This window comes from Anolis sagrei, chromosome 1 (assembly GCF_037176765.1).
Source record: "Anolis sagrei isolate rAnoSag1 chromosome 1, rAnoSag1.mat, whole genome shotgun sequence".
NCBI lineage: Eukaryota > Metazoa > Chordata > Lepidosauria > Squamata > Dactyloidae > Anolis > Anolis sagrei.
In genome coordinates, this window is record NC_090021.1 from 18,844,995 (window position 1) to 18,859,911 (window position 14,917).

Genomic DNA, 14,917 nt, shown 5'->3' on the forward strand with positions numbered 1-14,917 from the left:
CCGGGTGTGTGTGTGTGTGTATGTTTTTACCATATTGTGTAGGCTACTTTATTCAGTATCCCCTAGCACTGCCCTATGAATATTCCTCCTAGCTTTATTGACATTGTTTTGGCTTCCTTCCAAATCAATCAGGTGTTTTCCATGATGAAAAGAAGAATTCTATTTTTTTATGTTATCCTGTGAGCTTGTCCTAGAATTCTATCCCATCCACATACAGCATATTGCATTTGTAAAAATTACTGATTTAATATAGCATTGCAGTTAGCATGGGTAATGACTCGTTGCTTTCTGTTTTTGAAGTAATAGATTCTTCTTATGCTGCTGACATTAGGAAAAGTATGTCTCAGTAAATCTATTGTTGTGATCAGTTCAGAGTACTTTTGCCTCCTCTTTGATTTAACAGAAAATCTACACATGTTTATCCCATTTTAACCACTCAAACTAATATTCTAATTCTAATTCAAGAAGTAATCACCAAGAAGGGGGGGGGGCAGTAAAAATTAGTGAAAGTGTTTGAATGTGAGATCCAAAATATCACATAGATCGTATACATGAGAACTAACAAATATAAAATGACCTCGTGCATAAATTGAGGACTGTTTGGGGCCAAAGTTATAGTTTTTGATATGACCCACGAATAAGTTGAGGTTATTCCATGAATAGGGAAAGTGGCAGCCACTCGTGCAGCTATCCCCCCCCCCCCCAACAAGCATTTTAAAATGCCAGAAGCAGAGCCACAGCAGAGAAAGTAGAGGCACTTATTTTGGATTCTCCCATGACACAAAAGGTTCTCACCTTTCACCACTCTACTCAGAGATGGTTCCTTTTTGGATAAGAGTTATGGCAATATACTTACATTCACTTGCACATAAGGCAACCTGGGTTTTGTCACTTTGTTTTTTTACCATAATTTCTAGACTTAAACATGAATATATCCGAAGAAAGTGTTGTCATATGTGGCAAAAATACGGAGCTCTTTTGAAGATGTGTCACAGAGGAGAGCAATCTTGAAACGTGCAAAGCATTCGTGAAGCACGCTAAGCAGCCTGTTAGTGTTCCTTTCTTGCATCTGATTTGCCTCATATTTCTATATCAAGTAAAATAACTGATATAATATTGGCGAATGTAGCCAAGGGTTCTAAATTAAGATGTAAAAGTATGAAGAAGCTTGATTCAGAATGTTCAACACTTTCATTAAAATGTTCTTGAATTATAGTAAGAACCTTAGGCACTGATTCTGCTTAAAGAAATAAGCTTGAGTGATGGTAGCATTTTTCAGGGATATATTAATTTTTACTAAGATACAGCAGAAAAAATAATAATCGGATAAATAAATGTGGATTCATATACCTAATTTCATTATACATTTACTATGACACATATTATATAATATGAGCATGTACTGTTATAGAGTTCAATGTTATTATGAATTTTACTTCAATACCCAGAAGTATTTGTATTGCATAATTGCATTACAGGGGTATAGGTTTTCTGAGCATACTCTAAAGATATCATAATGGCAAAGCTCAAATATTGCTTCTAACCCCAAAGAATAAAAGCTTAATTTTTTACTATGAGAGCACTGATTATATGGTCAGATTCAAAGATGACCTAAAATGGACATTTCTCATGTTCTTTGAATGAGAAAACAGAACTGAAATCCAGCAGTTAGATTCTGCAAGATGTCACATAATTTCTTGCACAAGTTGTTACACAATGTTTGCTAGGCCTTTCATAATCTCTAGTGTAAGGAAGGCATAGCTTTCCAGATGTCATGAGAAGCAGATCTCAGCAGCCCTTCAATATAGCAAAGAGAGTAAAATGTGAAATTCATTGCAACATCTCTATAGGACTGATGTGATCCCTAGCCCTGTCCTTTATAATGGTTGCATATTGTGTTTCTGTTAACATGGTGTTGTGCAAAGGCAACTGTTTTCTCTTTCATAAATTTTGCAAAACAGAACAACTTCCAGAATTACTATCATAAACATAATTTCCACAACTTATCCATTTGATTTATTCTTGCTCTCTGATTTGCCACTGACAATATGTAAGATGTTTTCAGCACTTTTTCAGGCACTGGGATGTTGTGGGGTTTTCGGGCTATATAGCCAAGTTCTAGAAGCATTCTTTCCTGACGTTTCACCTGCATCTGTGTCAGGAAACCTCAGAGGTCATGAAAGCCTCTGACAATATATTCAGTTAAATATTGATTGCATACAACCAATTTATGCGCTAAAATTCCAAACAATATGATTTGATGCTAAACTATAATATATTTCCCATTTCACATGTGGGGTTGATTAGAAAGTAAGTACTGCATACAAGGATGGGGATGGCACACTGATTGGACTAAGGTACAAGAGGTGCAAGATGTATGTGCTCAGCCAACATCTAGTGACACGTTTGTGAGGTTTTCTGGTGGTGGGGATTGGCAGTCGGGAGATACTTCTGAAATTTGGGGAGATCTAAGTCTTGACAGAAGACGGAGGAGTTGGAGGGATGGGCATCGGAATTCAGGTGTGGAGTCAAGGACAGCTGTAAGAGTTGATGACGGGATGGAGGTCAACTCATCTTCAGATGATGAGGTGTAATATAAAAGTAGCCTCTGAAATGGAGAATCTTTGCAGAAGGCAAAGTGTTGGTTTTGTGCCTTGGGTTTTGTCGCTGCCTATTTCATGTTGGGATTGGGTCCTGGATCTGCAGGTTGCTGTTTCTGTTTGTGTTTCGACTCGGCTTGGATTCTCGTGAGTGCGGATTTCCCTTTCTCTGACTTTGGACCAGCTTTGTCTACGACACTGTCTACGTGGATTTTGGAGCCTCGCAACTTCGGATTTGGCTTACTTTGACTTTGGACTTCGTTTGACTATGTTTTCTTCCTTGCGGCTCTTTGGTTGTTAACTCTTTACTTGCTGTGTTATTTTGTGTGACTTTTGAAGCACTTTAGTTTAATCCGGATCTTTTATCCAGATAATCCGGATTATTGCTTCAGTTTACCTTTTGAACTGGAACTAGTTGCTACTTTTGCGTTTTGACCAGAAGCACTGAGTTAAATGCCTCTGAGTCTCTTTTGCTTTGTTTGAATAAACTCTGCTTTTGGACATACTCTTGAGTCTGGCTCTTAAAGACGTCTGGGTTCCAACAGATTGCCTTCTGCCAGCAACAGCCAAATATGGCAAGTTTAAATGGACTTATTATGCAAGTGGCTCAAGTGCAAGCTGAACTGGTGCAGATGCAGGCGGGACAGGCTCCTGTTTCACAGCGTAAGGGGCGTTTCATGCTTTTAGAGTGTTTTGATGGATCTAAGGACATGCTACCTCTTTTCTTTACACAGGTGGAACTGTACTTTGGCCTAATTTCAGCTGCTGAGTTACCCAATAATACGGCCAAGGGTATTATTTGTTATCTGGACCAGCAGCTAAGTGGGCTGTATCTATCATTACTGGGAACAGCCCTATTAAGAACAACCTTAATGATTTCAAAGAAGCATTGACCAATGCTTTTGGGAATCCGCTATGAGTTGAAAATGCTGGATGGGCCCTACACCATTTGCGACAGGGAAAAAAGCACAGTGTTGGAGTACTTGACCAAGTTTAACCTCCTGAAACACCAGTTGGATTGGGGAGATAAGCTGTTTATGTTGTTGTTCACTGCTGGATTATCAAAAATTGAAGGATTAATTGGCTTGATTGGAACAGCAGACACATGGGACAAGTTAATAAAAAATACTGCATATTGATGTGCATTTGGAGTTCAGAAGGAAGGGCCATCTCAGCAGGGGCCTGATTCTTCCCTCCAATACTAGCAGTGTAAACAGCAGTAAATGGGAGGAGGAGCCCATGCAGCTGGGTGTCTTTGAGAAGGAGCAAAGAAGACAACTGAATTTATGTTTATACTGTGGGGGGGGGGGGGGGGTCATTTTGCTAGAAACTGCTCTGTAAAACCATCTAAGGTCCAGGGAAAAGGTCGGCCCTAGTGCTCCCAGAGTCCAGTGCACTAGAGCCAATAGTTCAATTGCCCAGAAATAAGGAAGATGTGTTTGTTCAAGTTAAGCTTTTGTTGGGAGGAGGTGGGAGTGTTAGTACTTGGGCATTGGTGGACTCAGGAGCTACTGGTTCTTATGTGGATGAGAAGTTTGTCATAGAATATGGTTTAGCGTTAACCAGGAAGAATAAGGTGGTTTGGGTGGAGGGAGCAGATGGCAAACTCATGGGTATGGGCTTGATAACTCATGAAATGTTGGGTGTATCTTGGAAGTTGCAAGGGGTTGTTGAAGAGTTCGTATGGGATGTTACAAGGTTGCCTAACTCTACTTTTTTTAAAAATAATCTTTATTGAAGTTTTTCATAATAATATGCATATAATATGCATATAATATGCATATTTTTAAGCAGAGGCTGGATGGCCATTTGTCAGGGGTGTTTTGAATGCAATATTCCTGCTTCTTGGCAGGGGGTTGGACTGGATGGCCCATGAGGTATCTTCCAACTCTTTGATTCTATGATTCTATGATAAGTAAAAAGGGGAGAAAGAGAAAGGTTGCCTAACTCTACTTTTGGACATACTCTTGAGTCTGGCTCTTCAAGGCATCTGGGTTCTGACAGAATGTTTGCTTTAATTTAGAGGAAGTTTAGTTTACTGCTAAGAATGTATCTAGAGGATTGCAAAACAACATACTGAATTTAAATGAATAATGCCTATTGAATGGTTAACCATCAGAATACCAATGTAATTTTCTTGGCCTGATGCATTTTATGGGAATTAGTTTTCCTAGAAACATTTAGAATTTTGCCATATAATGTAAGACCCTTCTACAGTTCATCTTTACACTTTGTTTGTATTCATATACAATTTGTTGCTTGGAATTCCATTTCATGACACCCAAAAGAAGAAACATGACACAACTACAAAAGAAAAGAAAGTAAAATAACTCAGTGGAGTGTCTCTTTTACATGTTCATTTCTCTCCTCCCACATCAATAGTTAGACATTAAAAAATTCTTTTTAGAAGTGATTATTATTTCTCCCTGAAGGAACTGCCAAAGCCAGCCATTCATGTTGAAAGGAATTTCTCATAAGAATCACTTTGCTGAATTATAACAAAGCCCATCTAGTCCAACATTATGCTATCCCTATTGGTAAAATGCCAACTCTATTTTACTGTATGTCATCAAGCAAAGTGCATTCACCAGCATATTTTTACTCTATACTAGAAAATCTGTCAATGTAATTGTCATCCTTCCTCACCTTTAGAAAAAAAGTTAAAAACGTGGAAGTGGGACCAGGCCTTTGGGTAATTAGGTGGACAATTGACAATGACAATGTTGACAATGGCTCGGAAATGGACTATGGATAAGTTTGATGGAGTATCCAATCACAGAATTCAACTAAATAATGGCCACCAGACTGGTAATTCCTAGTAGATTTTAATTATATTGTCTTAATGTTTTTAACTATTTGTAATTATTGACTGATATGTATCTTATTATGTAGACATAGAAGCATCAAATTGTTGCCAACTGGAAGCCACCCTGACCCCCCCCCCCCAGGGGTTTTAGAAGGGCAGGGTACAAATATTTGAAATAAATAAATAAATATAATGTCTGTTCCACATTCAAGTTCTTCCATTCCAAATACCATTGCCTCTCAAGTTTTATGGGTTCAACTTTTGCAGATTTGATTATTCATGAATTTGATCAATGTGTTCTCTGTAAGAATCACTAGGTCACCAGCATGATGCTAGAAGACATAAAGATTCCTAGAGGGAATATTTTTCCAAGCACTTGTAGTTCCTCCATAGAGTTTTAATGTTCAGCTTCTGGTGAGAGAATCACGCTAGAATATCTAGAGATTCTTTGAAAAATAGTGGTGTTTTTAATGGACAGTTTTTTTTTCCACTTTCACAGGAATCATTCCTTACTCCTGTGATAGTGGAGGGCTTATTGCATGAAGAAACGTGATCTAAATGAAATTCTATGCAATCTATACCACCAGATTCAATTGTAACAGTTATTCCCTGCAAGATGAGCTTGTAATAATAATAAAGAGAGACAGCAGTTCTAACTCAACAGTAACTTGGTTGAATATTGTTCTGAGCTGGGACTGGTGACAACCCAGGACTCCCAGAGTAAATTGTTACACATCACTCTTACAAGATGAACTTTGTTCCCAGTATATGATGAAGCAGGCAGTCTGTGGCAGAAAAAGCATTCCATTCCTTGGTAGAAATATGCCCCTAAGCTACACAGACTACCCCATGAGTGACACTCCAGTTTTCTAGTTGGATTAATGGGGGTCCTTGGATAATGAGATTGATGAAAGAAAGATTGCAAAAGATGCAAAGAAAGGAAGATCACAGCTGCTACAAAAATAGTACACTAAAAGGAAAGTTTACTCATCTGGTCCATCATGCTGTAGATTCTAAAACTAAAACTCTATTACCTAGAACACTGGTTCTCAACCTGTGGGTCCCCAGATGGTTTTGACCTTCAACTCCCAGAAATCCTAACAGCTGGTAAACTAGCTGGAATTTATGGGAGTTATAAGCCAAAACACCTGTGGGCCCAAGAAGAACCTGCTGAATACAAATAAGTCCTTTTTATGCTGATGGAAAATGTTAGTTTTTGGCCACTGTGTTAGCAGAAAGATCATGAGGCTAACAATCTTTCCAACAGGTGATAGAAGTTGTCCTCACTGTAAATACACAGAAATTTGAGCCAGGCTTTTAAAAGTCAGCTGTCCAAAACTTGGTCCTGGGCATGGGTGGTAGGCCTGTCACTTTTTATTTCTCCAACATTCATTCTCTTTAAACTTAAATGGTCTTTCCCCTGATTGAAAATTTTGGTGACTCGTTATCAAATATGTTGTTGTTTCCTTTCAAAACATTTCCATCTTATGGTAACCCTAAAGCAAACTTGTCACTGGATTTTCTTGGCAAGATTGGTTCAGAAGGGGTTTTCCTTTGCCTTCCTCTGAGAGTGTGACTTGCCCAAGGCCACCCAGAGGTTTTCCATAGCTGAGTGATTATTTGAAGCCTTGTCTCCATGACTGTAGTCCTTACTCTGTATATGAACATCTCCTGATAGCTGAGTCAGCCTAGCTCACTGCTAGACATGTTAATGCTTTGCAACCAAAAAACCTAATTTTACATTTCCGGACAAAATCACTTTGGTATATTTCAGAAAACCTGAAATGCTGTTGTCAATCATTGCAGCCCAAGGGGAGGAATCATGAAGTTCTCACATATAGAGAACTGAGCAACTCACAGTGTCTCTCAATAAAAGTGCATTTCTTTTCTGATTTCATTCTTGAAATAAGCAACAAATATTTTTCATTGTTTTTGTTCTGTCTGTCAGAGACTATTTGTAGTTTGAAATCTATTTTTCACAAAATTATCGTGCCATAATTTGCAGATGAAACAATCAGGAAGTATCATTTTCTGCATAAAAAATGAATACTCCTGATATGGTAGTACTAAAAATTATTCCAGAATGCTTAGAATTATTTATTATTTATTGACAGTATTTATATTCTGCCCTTCTCACCCCACAGGGGACTCGGGGCAGATTACAATGCACATATACATGGCAAACATACAATGCCATTAGACATACAACATATATAGACAGACACAGAGGCAACTTAACATTCCAGCTTTCCGGCTTCATGAGGGTATGCTCAATTCTGGCCACAGGAGAAGCTGTCCACTTGTGACACCGAGTCCTTGATGGAGTAATTCCTCATTCTTATGCATGCTGCTGGAAGGCTTTATGGTGTCATAAATTAGTTAAATTAGCCTTCCTGCATAAAGTGGTACCTACATTTCCTACTTGACAGATGCAACTGTCTTTTGGACTGCATAGGTCAACAGCAAGCTACACTATTAATGGTCAGGAGCTCACTCTGACCCAGGCTGGCTTCGAACTCATGATCTCTCAGTCAGTAGTGATTTAATGCAGCTAGCTACTAACTAGCTGCACCACATATCGGAAGTGGAATAGGTAACTGTATGTCAGTCTTAAATCAGCATTTGATTGATTTTGAATTTTTTAATTTAATTCTTGAGTCTCTAGATATTTTGGCAGCTCACTGGAGTGATAACTGGTTTGTTTATTTCAAGGAAGAGATGCATCTATGGAGAAGATGGGTACTGAATACTTTTAGCCAAGGCAATATCTATCTTCACAGCGCACTTGCTAATAATAAGTTAGAGTGAATGGACAACAGAGCACAGGATGTTCTCTGTTCTTTCCTTGAAGCTGTATGCATGTTTCCTTTGAAACATGAGGCATTGGCTAATAGCACAGATCGTGTTTTGAATTTATAGATGGTGTGCTTCTGTGTTAAAGAAATACATAGTAGAGGAAAGCTAGAAATTGTCTGGACCAATCTATACCTTTCAAATTTTGGACCAATTGAAATGCTAGCCTGCTTGTAGCAATATAGCTATATGGTCTGTTCCTAAATCATTCCACATTGTCCATGTGTTGGTCTTGATGGAAATAGCTGGTAACTAACCAGTGCTAAAAGCTGAACTCTATTAGGCTTTCAGCAGAATAATGCTGGTTGACAGGACATTAGGAGCAGTGATAATCTCATTTGATGGAGTATCTTTTTCACTGGAGTATCTTCCCTTTCTGATTCTGCTCTTGGACATAGCAAAGTTGAAGGAAAATCTGAATTTTCTCTTTATCCATTGTCTATGTATCTTCCTCACAATAGACTTGGATCAGGCTGGTCTGGGCACTATCCAACTAAAATAGATAGATATAGTTTTCGTGTATAGATGATTGAAGCAAAAATGCACAAAGAACCAAGGACATAGCGAAGATATTCTATATGTAGTTATTCCATTAATTGTTATACTACACATATGTAGAGGAATTATCTTAATCCAGTTTTCCAGTTTTGCAAATGTTGCATTCACCTAGAATGCTTGCTTAGTATACAGTATACAGCAAAAAATAGAATGGGTTGCTCTCCTTTCTGTAGCATTTATGTAATTTGCTGTTCATGCACATCGATTAGTTTTTCATCCTTGACTCAACGTAATGTTGCATTGCAGACTTCCCCTCCCCTATTTCCTTACCCTTCTCTCCCATCCCGGCAATCTTCTGGATATCCTGGAAAATAACTGTAAGGGGGACTTTCCCAGTTGACCCTGAATTGTATCACACCCATGTACACAAACACACACACATACATAATTCTGCTATAGTCTTCCATTCCACCCGTCCACCATTGGATTCATCCCCATATTCTTATCTTACCTTCTTATCTTATCCTATGTTAAAAAGAAAGTTGTGAAATAATAGGCAGGAAATAAAAAACCAACTGTAATGCCTTGATGTTACAGATACCACTCTTTGTGTGTCTGGAAACGTAGTCACATATGGAAAGGGGATATTTGACAGATATTTCTTACCATGCATGCAAAGTCTGCTTTGAATTGTAGCTTTAAAAATTGGCAGGTAAATCTATGACTGCCATTTAACACTCTGCTGAAAAAAGACTTGGGAAAACCATCTAATATTAAATTTTTGCTCAGCTATGTCTTAAATGTAGGTCATAGGCAACTTTTACATCTTACATTTGCCTTCAGACTTTAATTAACTTGCAGGCTATAAATGGCCAACATTTTTAATAAATCCTAGGGAGAGGCAGAGTTGAATTGTAAAGCAGTCTTTGCATGCAGAAGCTCCTAGGTTCTGTTTCTGGCATCCACCAATACATCTGTAAAGATCTAATCTCTGAAAATTTGGAGATCTTTCGTCAATCAGTGTAGACAATATTTATCTAGATGGGTCAAAAAGTTGGGCTCTGGAATTATTCACTGTTTGAGACCTATTCAAGAGAGCTCCTTTAAAGAATCAGATAAGGCATAAAAACCACTAGAGTAGCCACCAATTGCTGACTCGTTATAAGGCAGCTTCATATTTCTGTATTTCTAAATTATTCAAAAATTATAAGTAACAGTACATTTTTAGTATTACAGAACAGAAGAAGATTATTCAGGGTAAAGTGAGAGTATCCAAATACAGAAAATAAATATTTGTAGAACATTCTGTTCCGATATCACATATGAGTATGACCACATGCAATTTCAAATTTGGAATGCAATTTCAAGTATAAAAAATACCATTTTTATATATCAGTAATATTTTATTTTTGCCTTTTGTCATGAAAGGAGATCTCAACAATAGATTCAGCACAAAAGCAGTTTAATAAATAAGAAATAAAAACCATTCTAATGTATATATACCAGAAGAATACCTCAGGTCTAAGGGCCCTTCCAGACAGGCCCAAAATGCAGGACCTGTCATGGGTTTTCCAGACCCATCCAAATGATGCCTCAAGTAATCCTGAATTAATTCAGACTAAAATGGGATTTCCCAGATTACTCCAAATTAATTTGACACCTGGAAAGATCCAGACCTGAATCCAGACTGCTTCCACCATCCTCTGGGTCAATCCCCACTGCGATCCTGGTTCTTTAGGCTACAAGATCTCAACGAGGCAAGATGGCACACCCACTCTCCCCTCCTAGCCCCCCCCCCCCATTTACCTCAAAATCTTACTTGAGGGGTCTGGCTGCATCTTCAGGTGAAAGTTTTTGGCATGTGAAAATGAGGTACTGGGAGGTTGGGGGGGGGGAGGAGGAGGGAAATCCTCTGGTTGACCCAGGAGGGAATGTAGCCACCTATCCCCCTGGAAAGCCTGGCATTTGGGGTGAGTGTGGGGCCTCGATCGTGGGAGGAACATGGATAAAATATGCATGATCCTCCTGGAATTGAGGCCTGTGTAGAAGGGCTCTAAAGTAGCATCCAGCACTCAGCTTCAAATGTCAAAATACAAGGAAGCATATTGTATATATTGGACTTAGTAGCTATCATTGTCTGGATAGCATTAGAGAATCATAGAGTTAGAAAATACTGCAAGGATCATCCTGTCTAACCTACTGTCATGCAAGAAAACACAATAAAGCTCAAATCATCACAGCCAATGGACTTCTGGCCTTGCCTCTTTGTGGATTAATTAGGACAAAATTCAAAGTCATCTATTCTACCTTTCTATACTTTGACTCATCATAGGGGATCACTTGTATTATTGTCGTTGAAGAATAAAGTCTTGTTGGTGGGTCCATAAGTGACTGCAGAGACCTATTCTGGATCCACATGGTCTTTCACATTGAGGGCATAGATTTCCAGATGGAAGGCAATTTAATTTTCTGTCAGCCCCTTCCATCAGTTGCTCTCAGGTTCCTGTGTAGATTTCTTGCATAGGCTATATAAGTGAAACCACTATTTTCCTGATTATTTTCTTGACCCAGAAATAAATTTGATGGCTTTCAGCAATAGTTGCTTCTGAAAGGCAAACACTCAGGAATGTTTGTGTGAATGATGTGCCCATCTTCAACCAATTTATTCAGGTTTAAGTGTCTTCATCCATGCTCTTTAAAACTTGGCATAGTTTTACTCTAATCATATAAAATACTCATGGGTAAACTATGCTGGATTTGTATTTTATTTGAATTATCGCCCCCTATTTTTAATAAGCTCCAAGTTATTTTAAGTCATAAAGACTATTATTGATTTTGAATGGGGATAAATGATTAATGTTGGTGTGAAATGTCAGACTGTGTGTGGTTAGTTAATATAATTAGGAATAATTCTGTAGTTGTTGTTCATTTGTAATAATGATCTTCACAATTTTGCCCTGTTTACAGTTATCAAAACATCTAAGGAATAAGAAAGAAGTAAAGTAATTAGTAGTCAGTAGCACTTCCAACTAGTTTATGATATATAGAGAAAAACTCTTAGTTTTAACATGGACAGAAAATATTTCAGCTGTTGAATTTTTTACATGCAGATAATAAAAACAGAACTTCCATCATGAAAAAAAATGGATAGGCTAGAGCAGAGATAGACAACTGACTGGGTTCCAGGGGTCACACACCTTGCTCACTGATCTCAAAAAGCTGTATTTGTCTCATACTATCCCCATCTTTGAACATTTTGTTTACCGAGATGGCCAATCCTTTCTAAAGGATATGGAACAATTTTGTCTAATTTCTGGTAGCCTTTGGTAGACTGAGCATTTAAGCCAGGAAGTGAGCCATATGTTCGATCTGGATTTTAAAAATGGCCTCTTAGGGTCCCAAATAGTCCCCCCCCCAAAAAAAAAAAGGATTTGGAGTATTTCAAGTTAAAAGATACATCCAAAAATTGGGGTGGGAATGGGGTAACAAAAATATCATTGTGGGCCACATACAAACCAGTTTGTATTTTGCCTACCCAGAGTTCAGAAAAAGTCTGTGATTCTGTTAAGCCTCTCACTAATATTTATTACCCTTTATTGGCCATTAAGACATGAGAAAGGGTCATGGAGCTTAATGTACCCTTGGTTTCATGGAGTGGTCAGACACTTCTGCAACTGTTTCAGGGTAAGGATAGAAATAATATTCAATATTTTTATCTTTAATTGGAAAGAGTATTTTGAGATTCATAGAGGAAAAAAGTCCTCCATTCTGATATTTTTGCCATTGTGCAAAGATAGAGTTGGAAGAGACCACAAAAGTCATTGAGTCCAACCTCCTTTTCCATTGTCAGTAGAAGCAACAGTAAAAAAAAGGTGGTAGTTTTGTACAAAAATGATGGTTTTTCAATGCAAAAATGTATTTGATACACATTTGTATAAGTGGGTTTCTTCTGCAAAGCATAATGTGATATGTTTTACCAGCCTGACCACCCCAAGGCAGTGTTTCTTAAACTGTGTTCCTCCAAGTGTTTTCAACTTCAGCTCTCAGAAATACCAGCCAGCTTACCAGCTGTTAGGAATTGTGGTAGTTGAAGTCCAAAACATTTGGAGGAGTACAGTTTGAGAAACTCTGCCCTAAAGGGATACCATCTGATCTAGGAAGCTGAGAATGGTCAAATCCTTTTCATACTGAGATGGGAGACTGCCAAGAAATGCCAGTTATTCTAGGCTATAATTCACAAGTAGGAAATGAGAAACCATCTCTAAGTATTCAATGTCTAGGAATACTCTGTGAAATTCATAGGGTCATTATAAATCAATAGGTGACATATTTCAACAATTAAAATCCTTGCAGTTTTTCTGCACAAAAGTATTCAAATCTGAAAAGTAATAATAATGTAAAATCATGCAAAAACTAAGAAAAACAAGCTGATTTTTTTTATCCCATGCACAGAGCAAAGACATGTTACTGCCTTAAACACATTATGTGAAAAATAACAATGGTGGCTTTTAGCTACTGCTTATTGGCAGTAGAAACCGTATTTACTCAAGTCTAATGGGCCATCAAATCTAATGCACACTTCAATTTTCAAAAACTTGAAACCAAAAAAAAAAAATTTGCTTGGAAATGTAATGCACAGTGGCAAAAAAATGCATTCTTTTGTCATTTGTCCAAAACAGATGTGCTACCTGCTTTGAAATCCTTCTTTAAAAACAAAAGTGTTAGGATATCAAAGGTTCCAGCAATGGAAAAGAAAACATTGGGGTGCATCTATGCTGCAGAGTGAATGCACTTTAATTGCCCTTGCTCAATTGGGTCATGAGGGCTGTAGTTTGTGATCATAGGGACTGCCAAAGAATGGTGATGTATCATCAAACTATAAATACCAGCATTGCATAGCATCAAGCCTTGACAATTATATTAGAGATGTTGTCCCTCAAATTGGAGCTCCAGGTGCTACTTTGTTTCAGCACTAAAATTACCATATTACACAAATCTAATGCACACTCTAATTTTGGGGAATGTAATTTGGCCAAAAAGGATGATCATTAGATTTGAGTAAATGCACTAATCTCCTGGCCTGGTGACTGATATAGGAGAAGGCCCACCAGAGTTCAAGGTGCAAGGAATCTACTCACACCTGGACATTTGGATTCTTAGTAGATATGAACAAGTAGGACTTATGTGCCTATTGAAACTCCTTCCTGTGTAGCACTATGAAATAGATGCCTTCAATTGTCATGTTCTTTGCCTGGTCATTGCAATGGCATCTCTATTTATGAAAGCTCTAAAGGATGAAAACAGCTTACATGGTATATCTTAATGAGAGATGCAAGCTAGTTGGATCTCATTTCTTTCATAGGTCCAATCAGTCATGGAGTTTTGTGAGGATAATATTAGACTTCTCTAGTAGTGAATTCTCAGCATCTTCACCAGGGTACAAGTCTCATGCTTAGGGTGGAAGTGGGGGATGCCATGTCCACTAAACCAGGATAAAACCAAAATGAACTTGTAGAGTTGTTGCTAAACTAAGGATTCCCTAGTGAACTCAGTTTAATTTGTAGGTTCTCCAGTGCAAATCTGTTGTATGCTGGGACCAGAAGTCAGCTAATCTAATGGCATTTGGTATTATCAATGGTTTCAAGAAACCATGTTCTGGCCAGGAATATATCCTTTGCCTATATCAGAACATGGCTTAATTTGATCTAGATAGAGGTTCCCAAGGATGTTTTTTTCAGGGTGCTACTTTTATTACTTTTCTTCCTTTTCTTTTTAGAGCTCGATTGCTTCCTACACTTTTAATTTACTGGAAACTTAGCTGTATGTTTCAGAATTTATGATGTTCATAGCAAGAAGATAAATGGTTTGAAAAGAGACTTCTGTTACATCTGGCTCTTGTAACAGATTCAGATTGGTTTAGAGCCAGTTAGGTTTAGCTTAGTAAGTTTTGTGTGTGTGCTGTAAAGATGACAAAGCTGGTTTGATATGCTTTGAGTATATGAGGGTGTTTGAAACAAGAACTTTATCCTCCATAGACGGTTTATATTTTTCCCTAATGAAAAACCCCAATCAGTCTCCCACTTATGTGGGATATAAGGTACAGGGGTTTTAACCCAGAGGGTACCCCTTCCATTCAAGCTCGACTTTCAGCACCTTTTTC

The 14,917-nt window shown here is 38.0% G+C and overlaps 1 protein-coding gene across 39 annotated transcripts in view; it reads left to right on the plus strand.

Annotated features, from left to right (window-relative positions):
• Positions 1 to 14,917, plus strand: part of NRXN1 (neurexin 1) — a 1,138,555-nt gene that overhangs the window by 129,446 nt on the left and 994,192 nt on the right. The window lies entirely within an intron of this gene.